This window comes from Mauremys mutica, chromosome 6 (assembly GCF_020497125.1).
Source record: "Mauremys mutica isolate MM-2020 ecotype Southern chromosome 6, ASM2049712v1, whole genome shotgun sequence".
Lineage (NCBI taxonomy): Eukaryota > Metazoa > Chordata > Testudines > Geoemydidae > Mauremys > Mauremys mutica.
The window spans coordinates 59,008,487-59,024,035 of record NC_059077.1 but is presented as its reverse complement, the minus strand read 5'-3'; the positions used below and the strand labels follow the sequence as shown (position 1 = coordinate 59,024,035).

The window sequence follows — 15,549 nt, the reverse complement described above, 5'->3', positions numbered from 1 at the left end:
AATGAGACCATCTTATTAATGATTGTGTGTGGCGCAAGAGTTTTTCAAAAGCACGAAGAGACATGCATGATTTGATGATAGAGTACCCATGCTTTCTATGCAGGTTAACGTGACTCTGGAAACACAAACCTGAACCAGAAACTGACAAGCTGTGGTCTCAGCTTCTGTTCTTAGACTTTCAGCCTATGCTGACAGTGGAGCATTATAAGTCTTGCATTGGTCAAGGTTCATTAATTATGTTAGATGTTAAACTAAAATCTCTTTTGCCTGGTCTCTGGAACATAGATTCTTTGGCATTTTGTGGAAAGTGTACCAGATAACACTGGTGTTCTCATCAACATTCCTTCTGTACATAAAACTGGTTTGAATGTCCAATAATATCCAGCAACACAGAGTTCCACAGGTTATATATTATGTACAAAGTATTGGTAGTTTTGACAGGATGTCTTGTGTCAAAGTTCTACTACTTGCAGTATATTTCACAGGGAGAGTCAGACAGACATTAGTGTGTTATCTCCCATACAATGGTATTTTACTATACATATTGTGTCTTCTTTTAAAATATTGTCTTTGCTGTTTTTGTCACATTCATACTTTAAAAAGCCAAGTGAGGTCAGAGTATATCCCCAGAGTGAACTTGAGAGAAAAGTCTAAGAACTATACAAACTCTATTTTAAGAAAGTAAGAGACCTTCTCTTACTTGCTGGTTTGGGAAAGTGCTGTTTTGACATTATAAGTAAGGGAGGGTAGTATTCTACCTACTCACATCAATGAGAGTAAACAAAATTATTCAGTCAGTAAGTAAACTATCTTCTTGTCAGTAAATTTTGTTCTGTTGACATCCATGTCACTACAGTATGTATGAGTTTATATGATAGCGCTGTGTGATGCCTTCATTAATGTAATACCCAATATGGGGAAAGTCCATCTCTACTAGCTACTGTCAGTCCTGGGTCACATCCATGGCTACAAAAATCAGATCAAGATAATATGGGGGAAAAAGCAGAAAGGAAACAAAACAGGCCCCCTCTCTCCCAGCTATGTGAAGTGTCAGATAACCAGAAACAGCTGCTGTTTGGCTGGCTGTGGCTGCTGGCATCACTATGCTGGTTTGGCTGGCTTGCCTACCCAAGAAGCCTCCAGGAGTAGCTTCGTTTTCACTCCAGAAAAGAAAGAATGGGATCTCCATGTTGTGGGGTTGCTGGGTGCCTCTCTGTTGAGCACCACACACTGAGCATAGCCCATTCCAATGAACATAGCACAATATAAATGTTCTCTCTTTTCTCCCATCCACGGTGGCTCATTTTAACAAATATTCTCCTTCACTAGCTTCCAACTGCTCGTGACCAGGCAAACAGTAGGTCTCGGTTCCCAATACAATTCTCATCTGAAGTATCCTAAATATATCAGGACATGGTCTATACTCACCTCTCTCTCCCCCTCTTCTGAGCTCCAACAGAGTAAGGACAGCAGCCAGCAGTAATACCATGGCCCTCAGCCCAAACCTTCATCTCTGGCTGGCTTTTTCTAGTGATCTCATAGTAGCTCTCCGCACAACTAGCTAGCCAAGGGTTCTTGCAAGGACTGGCACAATGTCCTTCAGAATCTCCCTTGTCCATATTCTTAAGGCAATTACCATTACTGTAAGATAGAACGATTGTCAAGAATAATTCATTCCTGTTAGCTAAGTCCTCAAAGCTTGTCATGGTCCTTACTGAACGAGGTAAAAGGCAACAACAAAAAGTCTATTCACTCTAGGCAATTGGCCTGCACAGAAAGACAGCAGCTACTCAGGCCAATAGAAGCCAGAGAGTATGCTGTTTCCAGAATGGTTCTCCATGTGTTTTTGGCAAAGAAACAATTATTAAATATTAAGTAGATACATCTCATTGATGAACAAAATGCAAGCAAAATATCAAAGGGTTCCCTGAAAAATTTCCTGCTTTAATGAAAAGTGACTACACATTTCGTGGATAAAAATAAATCCCATCGCCATCACTCTCTCTCTCACTGCCACTCCAAAAATTCCATATTCTTCTGCCATCCAAATGCATATGCCTTTCCCCTCCTCTCCCTGGGCCCATATGCTTGCCACCACCCCAATACTCCATGGAAAGTCCTCTAGGAGGCTCCCTTACCTAGCAGTTGGTTTTAGCAACAGCAGAGATAGGCAGGCTGTCCGGCAGCCTTTGGTGGCACCAGTAATGGCAGGTAGGCATCCTGGTGGCCTATGGTTGTGGAGATGATTGCTTGGGCAGGTGAGGAGCAGGCATCCCCCTCCTTTTTGGTGATAGATTATAGATTAGAGCACGGGACCTGTCTGGTTCTTGAAGTGGATCAGTCTCTGCTGACAGTTGTGTCCTTTAATTTGTGTGAGGATTGGGTGGTGGAGCGGGTTTCCCCAAACTGGTTTGAGTGGGGGGCAGGGGAGAGAGAAAGTAGTACGGGAAAGGACTAGTGGCTTCCTCCCAGTGCTATTTTCTTCATGCTGGAGGCTGAGGCTGAGCAGGTGGACATCAGCAATGAGCAAGGCTTGAGCAATGAGTGTGACATCAGCTTGGCCCTACCTTCTCCTATTTGGGCACAGAGAGGTTACAGGGACCATATAGTACAATGCCCATCCTCTCCAAGTTGTGTTGATGGGGGGACCCTGGAAAGTCATTCCACTTTAATAGCTGGCACTTCACTGGTCCAAACTGAGCAGCAATTGGCTCAGTCCTGGGCATAAAGGAGAATGAAAGGGTTAACAAGAAATTCTTCCTTAACATTTTTGGTTGGGCCTGCAAAACACTTTTGGGGGGCCCTTCCCCCAAACATAGTTCGATCCTGTCCTCCAATATTCCACCACCACACTGAAGTCAGGATGCTGGGATGGGTAAGGGAATATTCTTTGGGACACCCAAAATGCAAGTGTAAGTGTATGGGGGAGGGATAATTAAATGTGTTCCCCAAATCTCCATCCATGCACACATTTTCTGTCTTCTGCTGAAGAAGTTGAGCCTGGTTTCTTGTGCCTGTCAACCCTAGCAACTGGAGGTTTTATTTAAATCCCTGTATTGTGCAGCACTCCTGGGCAGAAGACTAGAAATTCTAAGTCAGTTGCAGAGTCTACATTTTAAAAAGAGGGTGTTTTAGAATCAAATAGGAATAGTACAGTCATTACTGTAGTGCTTGTATTATTTAACTGGATATTAAATTCAATATTATGTCCTTCATTTTTAATATGTTGCAGACTTTTGGCTTTGAACATACATAACTACACTGTAGAACTAGTTGGGGGCTCATTGGGAAGTTAAAGGTTTTGACTTTCAAATTGTCATCATTAGGTTTCAATGTAAACACCTTGGTGTGATGAACTGGAGCACCTCACATTTTTCAGAGCTATTGGTTCAGGCCACGTACGAGCTCAGGAAGCTAACATTGCTCCATTTTATATTGAGTTCACATTTGGAACGTTTCCACTACAACAATAGCGGCAAGACGTTTTCTCTTTTAAAAAGAAAGATTAGGCAGTAAATCATGATTTGGCATCAGGGAGCTGATGCTGCAGTCATTTGATCCTGGAATTCCTGCAGCCTTAATTGTATTTCTGACTCACCCTTGGACTTGTCTGAGTAACTCAACATGTTACTTGGGCTGCAATACCAAGGGAGGAATGTTTACTTATTGGCCTCTTTGCCTTTTTTTGTCCTAATATCTCATTTTCCACTTCACTCTCTGACCAGGCTTAAATTTTAAGTCCATTTTAGATGTAACCTGTTCAGGTGTTATAAGTAAATATGGTGCTGTGATAGGGTGTTCTCCCCACATCAGCCCTGAGAGTGCTGAATTAGGCCAGGTGGGCCCAATCAGCCAATGAAGCAGCAAAGGCGGGAGATTTAGGCTGTGGAGAGCCTTGAAAGTGGCTAGCTGGGCCAATTAATTGCTCAGGTTGCACCTGGAGGAGGAGCCAGACAGCAAGGATTGATTGGATGAGGCTCAGCTGGACAGGATAAGAAAGTGTCCCTATAAGTCCAGGAGCTGGAAGCAGCTAGGAGCTGCAGGAAGTAGCCTGTGCTTACTCCCTGGGAGAACAGAGGTATGGTTGGGAGGAGGGAAGTGTGTGTGGCTGGCAAACCCAGAGAGCAGGGAGACCCAGAAAGGCTCAGGGGAAGAGCAGCAAGGCATAGGATAGTGTAGACCTTGGCTGCTGAAGAGAGGCCCCTGAGCTGGAACCCTGACTGGAGTGGGAAACGTTCTCCTGCCAGCTACTGGGGAAGTGGCACAGACCAGGCAGTGGAGGAGAGTGGACTGCCTGGAAGAATTTACCTTGAAAGACTGATATCCAGGAAGGGGAGGACCATGGCCAGAGGGCTGAGTCACAAAGAGGAAGCAGCAGCTCGAGGAGCGAGAGGGGGCTACAGACAGAGAGAGAGACTGAGGGCAGCCACAGGAAGGGTGTCAGCCTGTCAGAGCTAATCCCCAGAATTGCCAGGAGGAGGCACTCTGCCTTGCTGTGAGTGGACCCCATCACAGGTACTTATGAAAGGTGCTGCACTGAAATCCTCCATTTACCCTTTTAATAATAATACCACCACCTTTACATAGTGCTTTTCATCTGTAACTCTCAAAGCCTTTGCAAAAGGAGATCAGTATTAGTATTGCCATTTTACAGAGGGTGAAACTGAAGCACAGAGGTGAAGTGACTTGCTCACCATCACCCAGAAGGCCAGTGGCAGATCTGGGAATAGAAACCAGGGATCACAGTCCAATATTCTATTGACTATACCACAGTGTCACGCACACACAATGGCAGTAACTGTGTAAACTTACTGACACAATCCTGCCAATGTGCTTCAAACCTGACCTCCAAGGACTATCTTTACAGGGCAGATTTCCTAACTAGTGAGTCCTTGGTTTGTCTGCTGATACTGCAAACAATGGTGCCAATTGTGATGATGGTGGCCTTGTGATGTGGACTGGACTGAGAGCAGTAGCTCATTTCACATTGAGCAACCAGTTGCTGGAGAACAATTTTTGCTTACAACTTGAACAAGTTACTTTGCATTGAAAGGCTCCTGATAACCAGTTAATAGCTCTGATTAACCCCTCCACAACATTTGAGATTCCAAGAAAACACACTGTTGGGGGATAAATCAAAACAGTCAATAGATGTTAATGTTAATTATGACAAACATTCAGGGTGAAGTGAAAAGTACTTGGCTCTGGAATTTGCTTCCAAGCTTGGTTCACCACACTACCATATCTGATCACTTTTACTATGTACTATAAGATACTGCTGTTTTCCCAGGAGTACTCAGTAGCACTTCAGCATGTGCTCACATGCTTTTTTGAATATTGGTGACTTAGACGTGTGCTTAAAGTTAAGCATGTGCTTATATACTTTGCTGAACTAAGGCTTTGTTGCAGTTTACTCTCAGAACTATCAATTTTCTGATTCTTTGAATATAGAAAAGTATGGATAGAGAGGGGGAACAATCCAAATTCAGGAGTGTATAATCCAAAAAAAATTGTGTGGGGAAGGGGGAAATTAAATAGATTAATAATTGTACCATAGTTTGATAAGTACCTTTACAATTAACTCAAATGCTCACATCATTCTCCCAAAGCTAAATTGTCACCTATAAAGGTCTGGATTTGTACTACTGCTGCAGATTTAAGTACCAGTGTAAAAAGTGGATGTTTAAATTCTTCAGCAGTATGACCTGAGAGTTTAACATGGTAAATATCATTTTAACTTCATTGGAGTATTGGAAATCATGCTTTTTAAATCCTCCAACTTTGAATAACATATTAATAAAAATAACTAAGCACAAATAGCATAATGCAAGAGTAACTTTCCCCATACATATTTTTCTACATTGTATAGCCAAATGTGGAACAGTAACATTTACCATGTGGTGGAGTGAAGTAACTATGTGAAATATGATACAGGAACTCTGAAAGCTAACATACAAGTCCGGATGCATGAAATGCATGGTTAATGAGGCAGCATTGTTTTAAATTTCAGAGTGCAATGAAAGATAACATCTTCCAGCAAAAAAAAAAAAGGGGGGGGGGGAGAGAGAATCAATCTGTCAGAAAAAGGAATGTTCCATCTAATGGAGAACAGGTGAAAGATATGGAGTCATAAAGCAGAACTCATGTTAAGGGTCAAACTTCCTGCAGCACATATGTACCAAATGAAAATAATTAAGGTCACCACCATATTTCATGCAGCCTTACTTTTACAATGCACGCCCAATTTCCTCTGCCTTGAAATGTTGCAAGATATTGTAAGCAGAACAAATGTTTGAATTTCTATGGCAAAAATGTAGCACAGCTGCAGTTAAAGGGAGCTGTGTAGGCACTGAGACAAATGCGCAATAATTCTATACAAGATGCAGGTGTTTGGGGAAAGTAGGTTTTGGGGTTTTTTCTTACATTAAGTGCATCAATTTGGCTCAAGTTGAGATGCTTGTTAGGACAAACATTGCTTAAGAGAATAATATGTAATCTTGTTTCAGTAAGTTATTGGCACATGTTGGATTATGTATGCGTTTATATTCAATAGGGCCAGGCTCATCACTTTACCTAGATGGTATGTATGTCTTCACAAGATTTGTATAGGATCACCCAGAACAGAGTTGTCATGCATGATCATGGTTATATTCTGTTCTCTCTTCCTAGCTCATTCCTAGGCATCTTCCTAGCTCATTCACTAAAATTAACATTGGTTGCTTTGCCACAAAATGATATCCTTCACAATCTTGCTCTGTGGCAGGTTTGGTTAAGGTAGAGAACAGTAAATGTTAACTTCAAGATTAGTAGCCATGAAGTCAGATGCTGTTGAAGACCAGGTATAATTAATAACTGTACCATCTAAAAGTACTGGCTCTCCTTTTTCTGTGACAAACAAGCTGTTTGTCTTCAATTTCAAGGCCATTTATGGCTTATCTCCTCCCTACTTCTCTCTTTCTCTACTGAAATGGCAATCTCAGCCAGTTATGCCAACCTGCATATTTTGTTAAATCTTCAAACAAGCACCATTATGCTTTCTCCCATGCTGCCCACCACACTTGGGAGGAGCTCCCCATAAACATCTGCTGAATGAATAATAATCCTCCTTCAACTCCCTCCTTTTAAAAAGTCTCTTCTGTCACAAGACCCATATAAAACAACGCTTAGGCCACTGTTGTGCTGAGACCACTGCCTATCATGCTGACCAATCACTATTGTTTCCTTGTACTCCCCACATCCACATTCACCTGCTATCACTAGTCTTATACTTGGATTATGAACACCTTAGGACAGGAACTTCAGTTCTGTGTTTGTGCAACACTTTGCACAATGGGGGCCTGGCCCATGACAAATGCTCCTAGATTAGTGGTGGGCAACCTGTCGGCCGCCTGGCAGGGTGACTGTCCGCAAGCACGGCCACCCGCAGCTCCCAGTGGCCGCAGTTCACCGTTCCCGGCCAATGCTCCCATTGGAAGCACGGCCACTGCAGCTGCAGGCAGCCATGCTTGCAGACGGTCAATGGAAACAAACTGTCTGGTGGCCTGCCAGTGGATTACTCTGACGGGCCAGGTGCAGGCCGCAGGTTGCCCACCACTGTCCTAGATGCTACAATGATAAATATGGGATACACATACAAATATGGGAAACACAGCAGTTCAGAAACTAATGCCCAGTTCAGTACACTTTGATACTCAAGCCAAACACAGCAAGTCACTAAGGCAATGTGGGAGATTTTTGCTGAAGACCAACAAAGAAAGCTAAAAATCTGACTCTCCTTCATGTTAAGCATAGTTTCAGTGTACTGCTTAGTAGTTCTTTGGTCTGGGCTGTAATGAAAAGGAGACTCTAGATCCAGCTTTGCTAGAAACTTCCAATTTGAGGGAATCCCAATTTGAGTATTCAGCTCAAAAAATTAAATGTCAAGTCTCCAATATCTACACCCATTGGCAGGCTCTGAGCAGAAGCATCTGCAGAGTTTGCATCACAGGAGAGCAGCTCTAACAGGCACTCTTAATGCTTTCAGTGACAATCATATGAAAATTTAGGGGACGGCAACACACTGGCAGAAGTTGGTGCTTGTTAAAAGTGAAGGAAACAGAGGACGCTGTTTGACATGCACAAGAACAAATTCGTATTGGTCCTACAAACCTATAGAAGCATGCTGAACACATCTGAGCACCATCCAATGGCCCCTTATCTATTAACTCAATGCAGAGAGATTCAGAGCACTCTTGTGACAGTGCTATGTGACACAGGTCAGAGGGGTAAGCCCAGAAGAACAAACTAGGGCTTGAAATGGGTGGCAAATTAATTTTAAGGACAATTTTGAATTGTATTTCACTTTGAAAGGGGGAGAAATATATTGAGTTACCAGGTTAAGGGGAAAGGCCAGAGCAACATTTGGAACGCAATGTGTGGGGTGGATGTATATGATAGAGCTGAGGCTCCCCAGCTCCATTGCAGGGACTTTTAAAGCCCTGGGCTCCCCAACTCCAAGGCAGTCAGCATGGGAGGGCTGTCCCAGACCTGAAAGCCCAGGCTTCCCAGCAGCCTACCTGGTGTTCTGTTGGAAATCTGCCCATGTTTCATGGGAAGGTCACAGAAACGGACATTTCCACAACATTTTGGTTTCAATGAATTGGCTTTTCCCAACAAAACCCTGTTTTCTTGCAACATTCCCAACCAACTCTATTCATAACCCCTTCCTGGCTTTCTGCCTCCAACACACACAGCCTGCAACTGATATCCCAGCCCCTGCCTCTTACAATGAGGGAAACTCCTCAGTCCACATGTTTTAGCTCTAATCCTCCATATGGCATAGTACCCAGGGCAGTTCCCACCATTAACTTCAGCTGCTGTTACTACAGAAAGGAACTTGAGCACTGTCTGATGAGCCTGAAAGAGTGCTTGACACACCCATTGGCTTTAACAAGGACCACAATTATCTTTGGATCCAAGACTCAGCTGCTGGCAGCTACAGGCACCTTGCAGCAAGAATTGTATATTTCTGATCGAAGTGGACAGCCAAAGGGCAGGTCTACACTGAAAAACACTGCATCAATGCAGCTGTGCCACTGTAGCGCTTTAGTGAAGACATTCTAAGCTGACAGGAGAGAGCTTCTCCTGTCGGCTCAGTTAATCCACCTCAGAGGCAGTAGCTATCTCGGCAGGAGAAGCTCTCCCACCAATGTAATGTTTTCTATACTAGCACTTAGTATAACAAAGTCGCTCAGGGGCAAGGATTATTCATACCCCTGAATGACAGTTATTCTGAAGTAATTCTGTAGTGCAGACCAGGGCAAAGTTCCAGGACCTCTGGGTTACTTCCACTATGAGGAGAAATTGATGGTAGATAGAACCAGGGTTTGGTTTGGGTTTCAATGCAGTTATGTTTCTTTACAAAGATTTTACATGAAGCCTTGTTTCCCTGAACACAGTAGGAATCAAACTGCAAGAGACCATTCTTTTGGTTTCCTGTTCCAAACCTGCCTTTCTATCTAGTACTGTGCCCAAAAAGCTCTCGTTTAGTTCTCTCTCAGTGCTAGGTTACCAATGCTCTTGTGACTGACACACACACACAAAATCCTCCGTCCACATAATTCTAATGCCTGAGCAAACTCCATGCTTTTGACTGGTACCCAGGGCCGGTTCCAGGGCTTTTGCTGCCCCAAGCAGCAAAAAAAAAAAAAAAAAAAAAGCTGCGATCGCGATCTGCAGCTCTACCGCCGCCACTTCAGTCTTCGGCAGCAATTTGGCAGCTGGTCCTTCGCTCCGAGAGGGAGTGAGGGACCCGCTGCCAAATTGCCACCGAAGACCCAGACGTGCCACCCCTCACCGTTGGCCGCCCCAAGCAGCTGCTTGCTGGGCTGGTGCCTGGAGCCGGCCCTGCTGGTACCTGTTATCCTCCATGAATTTATCTAGTTCTGTTTTGAACCCTGTTATAGTCTTGGCCTTCACAACATCCTCTGGCAAACAGTTCCACGGGATGACTGTGCGTTGTGTGAAAAAATACTTCCTTTTGTTTTTACAGATTTTATAGACCTCTACATATCCCCCCCCTCCCATGTAGGGAGAATATACATAAAAACTAATACATAAGAATCAGACTAAAAATTACTTTACAAAATCTCATTATGAAACTATGGATGCATGTTTTCTAGAAAATGGAGTTATACACGTGATCAAAGAACACAAATGAACAGACTCAATGACGGATGAGGAAGTACTATCAGTGTCAAATGCACTTTCAGTTCATGCAAAATGCATTCATTTCCATTGGCTGAGAGCTTCAAAAATGTTAGAACTACAGAAGCAATTTTCAAAGTGAACTACCAAAGAATTTTGAGGAAATATTTTCTCCAAGCAGAGATGGTGTGTAACTGTTGATAGTGTGTGGGGGAGGGGTGCGGGGGCACTGAGACCTTGCACCCCATAATGCTTTAGACATATGCTTCTGAGTGTAAATGACATAACTGGAATATGGTTTATGCTAGATGCACCATGTAACATATCTTCACAAAGGTTATGTTCCTCTGCATGTATTCATCCTATTTGTATGCATGTATCACTTTTATATCTGAAGTTATTAGCACTGGCTCTATGCTTGCATTTAAACTGTTTGCTGTAGAAAGCACACAAGGCAAATTTGGTCAAGATAGTGTGAAGGGATTATTCAAGTAATCGAGAGTACTTGGTTAGCAATGGACCTTAATAGACACCAATCCATATCTGAGCTTTCCTGGGAATGTCTTGTAGAAAACTGAGTCATGCATGGACATGTGACTTGCCCATGTGACTCCAAAACTCCATTTTGTAGCTGGATTCTGCACAGGAGGAGAGAAGGGTTTCCACCCACAAGAGAGAGACTATATATGGCCCTGGGAAAACCACTCCGTTTTGTCTTCAGCTGGTGCAAGAGATAGCCTCTCCACCCCAAAGAGATGCCTGAAAGAAACTGGATTGCTAGACCCAGACTAGGAGGAGGCTAGTCTATCAAGAAAGCCTATTGGAACATCTGAGGGTGAGATTTACCTGCATTTAGTTTCCTACTGTATTAGGCATAGACTTGAGTGTTTTATTTTATTTTGCTTGGTAATTCACTTTGTTCTGTCTGTTATTACTTGGAACCACTTAAATCCTACTTTCTGTATTTAATAAAATCACTTTTTTACTTATTAACCCAGAGTATGTATTAATACCGGGGGGGCGGGGGGAGGAGACAGCTGTGCATACCTCTCTATCAGTGCTATAGAGGGCAAACAATTGGAATTTACTCTGTATAAGCTTTATATGGGGTAAAATGGATTTATTTGGGGTTTGGTCAATCCCAGTGGGAATTGGGTATCTGAGTGCTGGAGACAGGAGCACTTCTTTAGCTGTTTTCAGTTAAGCCTGCAGCTTGTGGAGGATGTGGTTGAGACTTGTACCTGTCTTTGCAGCAGGCAAGTGTGTCTGGCTCAAACCAGGCAGGGCACTGAAGTCCCAAGCTGGCAGGGAAAACAGGCTCAGAGGTAGTCTAAGCACATCAGGTGGCAGTCCCCAAGGGGGTTTCTGTGATCCAACCCATCACAAGCACTATTTAAATATTCTGGTGGTCTGCAGCAGGGTTCAGGGTGGAGCATATAAACCCTGGCAAAAATCGGGGGACGTGACCCCATGTGCCTCCAACACGTGTTGCCTTTGCCCCCAAGCACTGTTAGTCTTAACATATGGGAATGAAGCTGTAGGATTTAATTTTTTTCAAAGTAATTAAAAGATGACATATGCAAATATTGTGTTGTTTTGCTCACAATAAGATTTCAAACAGATTGAGGCTGGCATTATACCTATAATATAATTAGTGTGCTGCATTGTCAGTTTACCTATTTTCACTGGTAAGTTACCAGTTTTTTAGGTAAAGGAGTTTGAGTAGAATGATAAATTGGTGTAAACCAGTAAAGAAAAAAATCAATTTTGGGGGGAGGGTTACTTATTTTTGTTAACCACTAACACTTTATACAATTCTTGTATCCTGTAGCTCTGAGACAGCAGTTCCCACAGTGTAAAACAGCACACAAAATGGAGGTTGGAAAATCAAACAGTTAATAGTGTGCTATGATTGGCTCATAAGGGGGCACGGCCCGCCTATTTCTTTGCATCTATTTAATGTGATGCTGAATTTAAACACTCTGCAGATAAAGATAAGATAAACAGGTGAATATGGGGTGAAAATGCAAATTTATGCCTGAACACCAGCCAAATAAATAAATCAGTACTTAGACATTTTCAAGAAAATTAAAGATGGGAGCGAAGAGGCTGCATTGTGCTGCGAGCTCTGCAGCACTTGCACTGACAGAATAAAGGATAATGTCAAAAGCGAGTGACGCAAGAAGTTTAAAGAACACACAGACAATTAAAACCTCTCCAGCGCATCATCAAAGATCTACAACCTATCCTGGAAGATGATCCCTCACTCTCACAGATCTTGGGAGACAGGCCAGTCCTCGCTTATAGACAGCCTCCCAGCCTGAAGCAAATACTCACCAGCAACCGCACACCATACAACATAAACACTATTTCCCTATGTTAAGTTCTCCTCACACCTTCTATGGGTCATCTCAATTATCACTTCAAAGGTTTTTTTTCTCCTGCTGACGATAGCTCATCTCAATTGATTGGACTCTGCCTGTTGGTATGCATACTTCCACCTTTTCATGTTCTCTGTATGTATAAATATCTCCTGTCTGTGTGTTCCATTCTATGCATCCGAAGAAGTGAGCTGTAGCTCATGAAAGCTTATGCTGAAATAAATGTGTTACTCTCTAAGGTGCCACAAGTACTCCTGTTCTTTTTGCGGATACAGACTAACATGGCTGCTACTCTGAAAGAAGTTTAAAGAAGAAAGTGAGCTTTGGGATAAACAATCAATATCAAGAGCTTTCACCAGGGTTTTAATGAAAGAGGACACAGCACAATAGCCTCAATGAATTCATGCATGCTCTGTTTTGCTGGATAGCTGCTGTTAATTACACTGGTCTACAATTTTTGAGAAGTCGTCTGCTTCAGAGATAAAATGTGCTATTTATTATGTATTTTGATGTGCTGAATTCAAATATGACAATTAAAACAACTGATTGGCTACTGTTTCTAAGTTATGTAAGTTTTTACATTTGATGTCTATGTATATTGTGTAGATGATAGAGTTTTAATCATAAATTGTAAACCTAGGTCTTTTCATGTGCTTATGGTTGCTTTACATGATAATATTTCACCTGTCCTGTTTATGTAACACTTTAAAAATCAGCAAAAGGGTTATATAACTAAAATTTATTATGAAACAAAAGGCAAATAACTATTATGTACATAGTTTAGTCCTATTCAGTGTCTACTCGGCGCTTCTTGGCTTGTCTCTTGTATTCATTAAATGGAGCATCTCTTGTCACTGTCCAGCAATAGTCTGCAAGCATTGATGGGCTCCATTTGCCCTGATAGCGTTTCTCCATTGTTGCAATGTCCTGGTGAAATTGCTCGCTGTGCTCGTCGCTCACTGCTCCGCAGTTTGGTGGGAAAAAAATCTAGATGAGAGTGCAAAAAATGTATCTTTAGTGACATGTTGCAACCAAGGCTTTTGTATGCCTTGAGGAGGTTTTCCACCAACAACCTGTAGTTGTCTGCCTTGTTGTTTCCAAGAAAATTTATTGCCACTAACTGGAAGGCTTTCCATGCAGTCTTTTCCTTGCCACGCAGTGCATGGTCCAATGCATCATCTCGAAGAAGTTCACGAATCTGAGGACAAACAAAGACACCTTCCTTTATCTTAGCTTCACTTAACCTTGGAAATTTTCCACGGAGGTACTTGAAAGCTGCTTGTGTTTTGTCAATGGCCTTGACAAAGTTCTTCATCAGACCCAGCTTGATGTGTAAGGGTGGTAACAAAATCTTCCTTGATTCAACAAGTGATGGATGCTGAACACATTTCCTCCCAGGCTCCAGTGACTGTTGGAGTGGCCAGTCTGTCTTGATGTAGTGGGAATCTCTTGCACGACTATCCCATTCGCAGAGAAAACAACAGTACTTTGTGTATCCAGTCTGCAGACCAAGCAAGAAAGCAACAACCTTCAAATCGCCACAAAGCTGCCACTGATGTTGGTCATAGTTTATGCACCTCAAAAGTTGTTTCATGTTGTCATAGGTCTCCTTCATATGGACTGCATGACCAACTGGAATTGATGGCAAAACATTGCCATTATGCAGTAAAACAGCTTTAAGACTCGTCTTCGATGAATCAATGAACAGTCTCTACTCATCTGGATCGTGAACGATGTTGAGGGCTGCCATCACACCATCGATGTTGTTGCAGGCTACAAGATCACCTTCCATGAAGAAGAATGGGACAAGATCCTTTTGATGGTCACGGAACATGGAAACCCTAACATCACCTGCCAGGAGATTCCACTGCTGTAGTCTGGAGCCCAACAGCTCTGCCTTACTCTTGGGTAGTTCCAAATCCCTGACAAGGTCATTCAGTTCACCTTGTGTTATGAGGTGTGGTTCAGAGGAGGAGGATGGGAGAAAAGGTGAGTCCTGTGGCATTGATGGTTCAGGACCAGAAGTTTCATCCTCTTCCTCTTTCTCGTCTGACTCAAGTGAGAATGATTCTGGTGCATCAGGAACCAGCAGTCCTTCTCCGTGGGGTACTGGGCGTATAGCTGATGGAATGTCTGGATAATGCACAGTCCACTTTTTCTTCTTTGACACACCTTTCCCAACTGGAGGCACCATGCAGAAGTAACAATTGCTGGTATGATCTGTTGGCTCTCTCCAAATCATTGGCACTGCAAAAGGCATAGATTTCCTTTTCCTGTTCAACCACTGGCGAAGATTTGTTGCACAAGTGTTGCAGCATATGTGTGGGGCCCACCTCTTGTCCTGATCTCCAATTTTGCAGCCAAAATAAAGGTGATAGGCTCTCTTAACCATAGTGGTTATACTGCGCTTTTGTGATGCAAAAGTCACTTCACCACAAACATAGCAGAAGTTATCTGCACTATTCACACAAGTACGAGGCATCTCTGCTCACTTTGGCTAAACAGAAATGTGTCCCTTTGCAAAATCAAACACTGACAAATAAGAGAGCACGACACTCTATGAGTTCTAGAGCTGATATAGGGCAATTTGTTCAGCAGAGTGATGTAAGCTTCATTATGATTGCATCATCCATGACTTCTAGGAATAACATGATGCAATTCATATCATGTATGACGCAATACCAGCTTCAGATTGCATCATTCATTGTTTTGCCTAAAAAGCAAGTACTGTCCAAACCCAGTCATAGATTTATTCATAGATCCAGTCAAAGATGTATTTTAGTCATTTCTTGTTTAAATTGAGATCCCTTCCCTTTATAACTCACTTATTCCCAAGTCAAGGGTCGTATATACTGACCCAATAGCATATGTTGAAAACTAGAGCCAGTCAACAATTTTAAGCATCATTTTCGTTCTCAGTGACCCAGAATTAGTAAAGTTAGACTACATTTATTTCAGAAGCATTTTGGCTGTAGAGCAGTGT

General features: G+C 42.7%; 1 protein-coding gene across 10 annotated transcripts in view; it reads right to left on the bottom strand.

Moving 5' to 3' along the window:
• Positions 1-15,549, bottom strand: part of LOC123372365 (2'-5'-oligoadenylate synthase 1-like) — a 38,588-nt gene that overhangs the window by 21,764 nt on the left and 1,275 nt on the right. For 5 of the 10 annotated variants that reach the window (XM_045020406.1, XM_045020415.1, XM_045020412.1 and 2 more), the window contains exons 1-2: positions 2,139-2,507; positions 1,429-1,641 (exon numbers count right to left, since the gene is read on the bottom strand). The exons of 1 other annotated variant lie outside the window; for it this stretch is intronic. The gene's annotated coding sequence lies outside the window, so the exon portion shown is untranslated. Of the gene's footprint in view, positions 1-1,428; positions 1,642-2,138; positions 2,508-4,308; positions 4,405-4,812; positions 4,861-15,549 lie in introns of those variants that run through there. 4 more of the 10 variants (XM_045020407.1, XM_045020414.1, XM_045020409.1 and 1 more) reach the window with 3 other exon arrangements.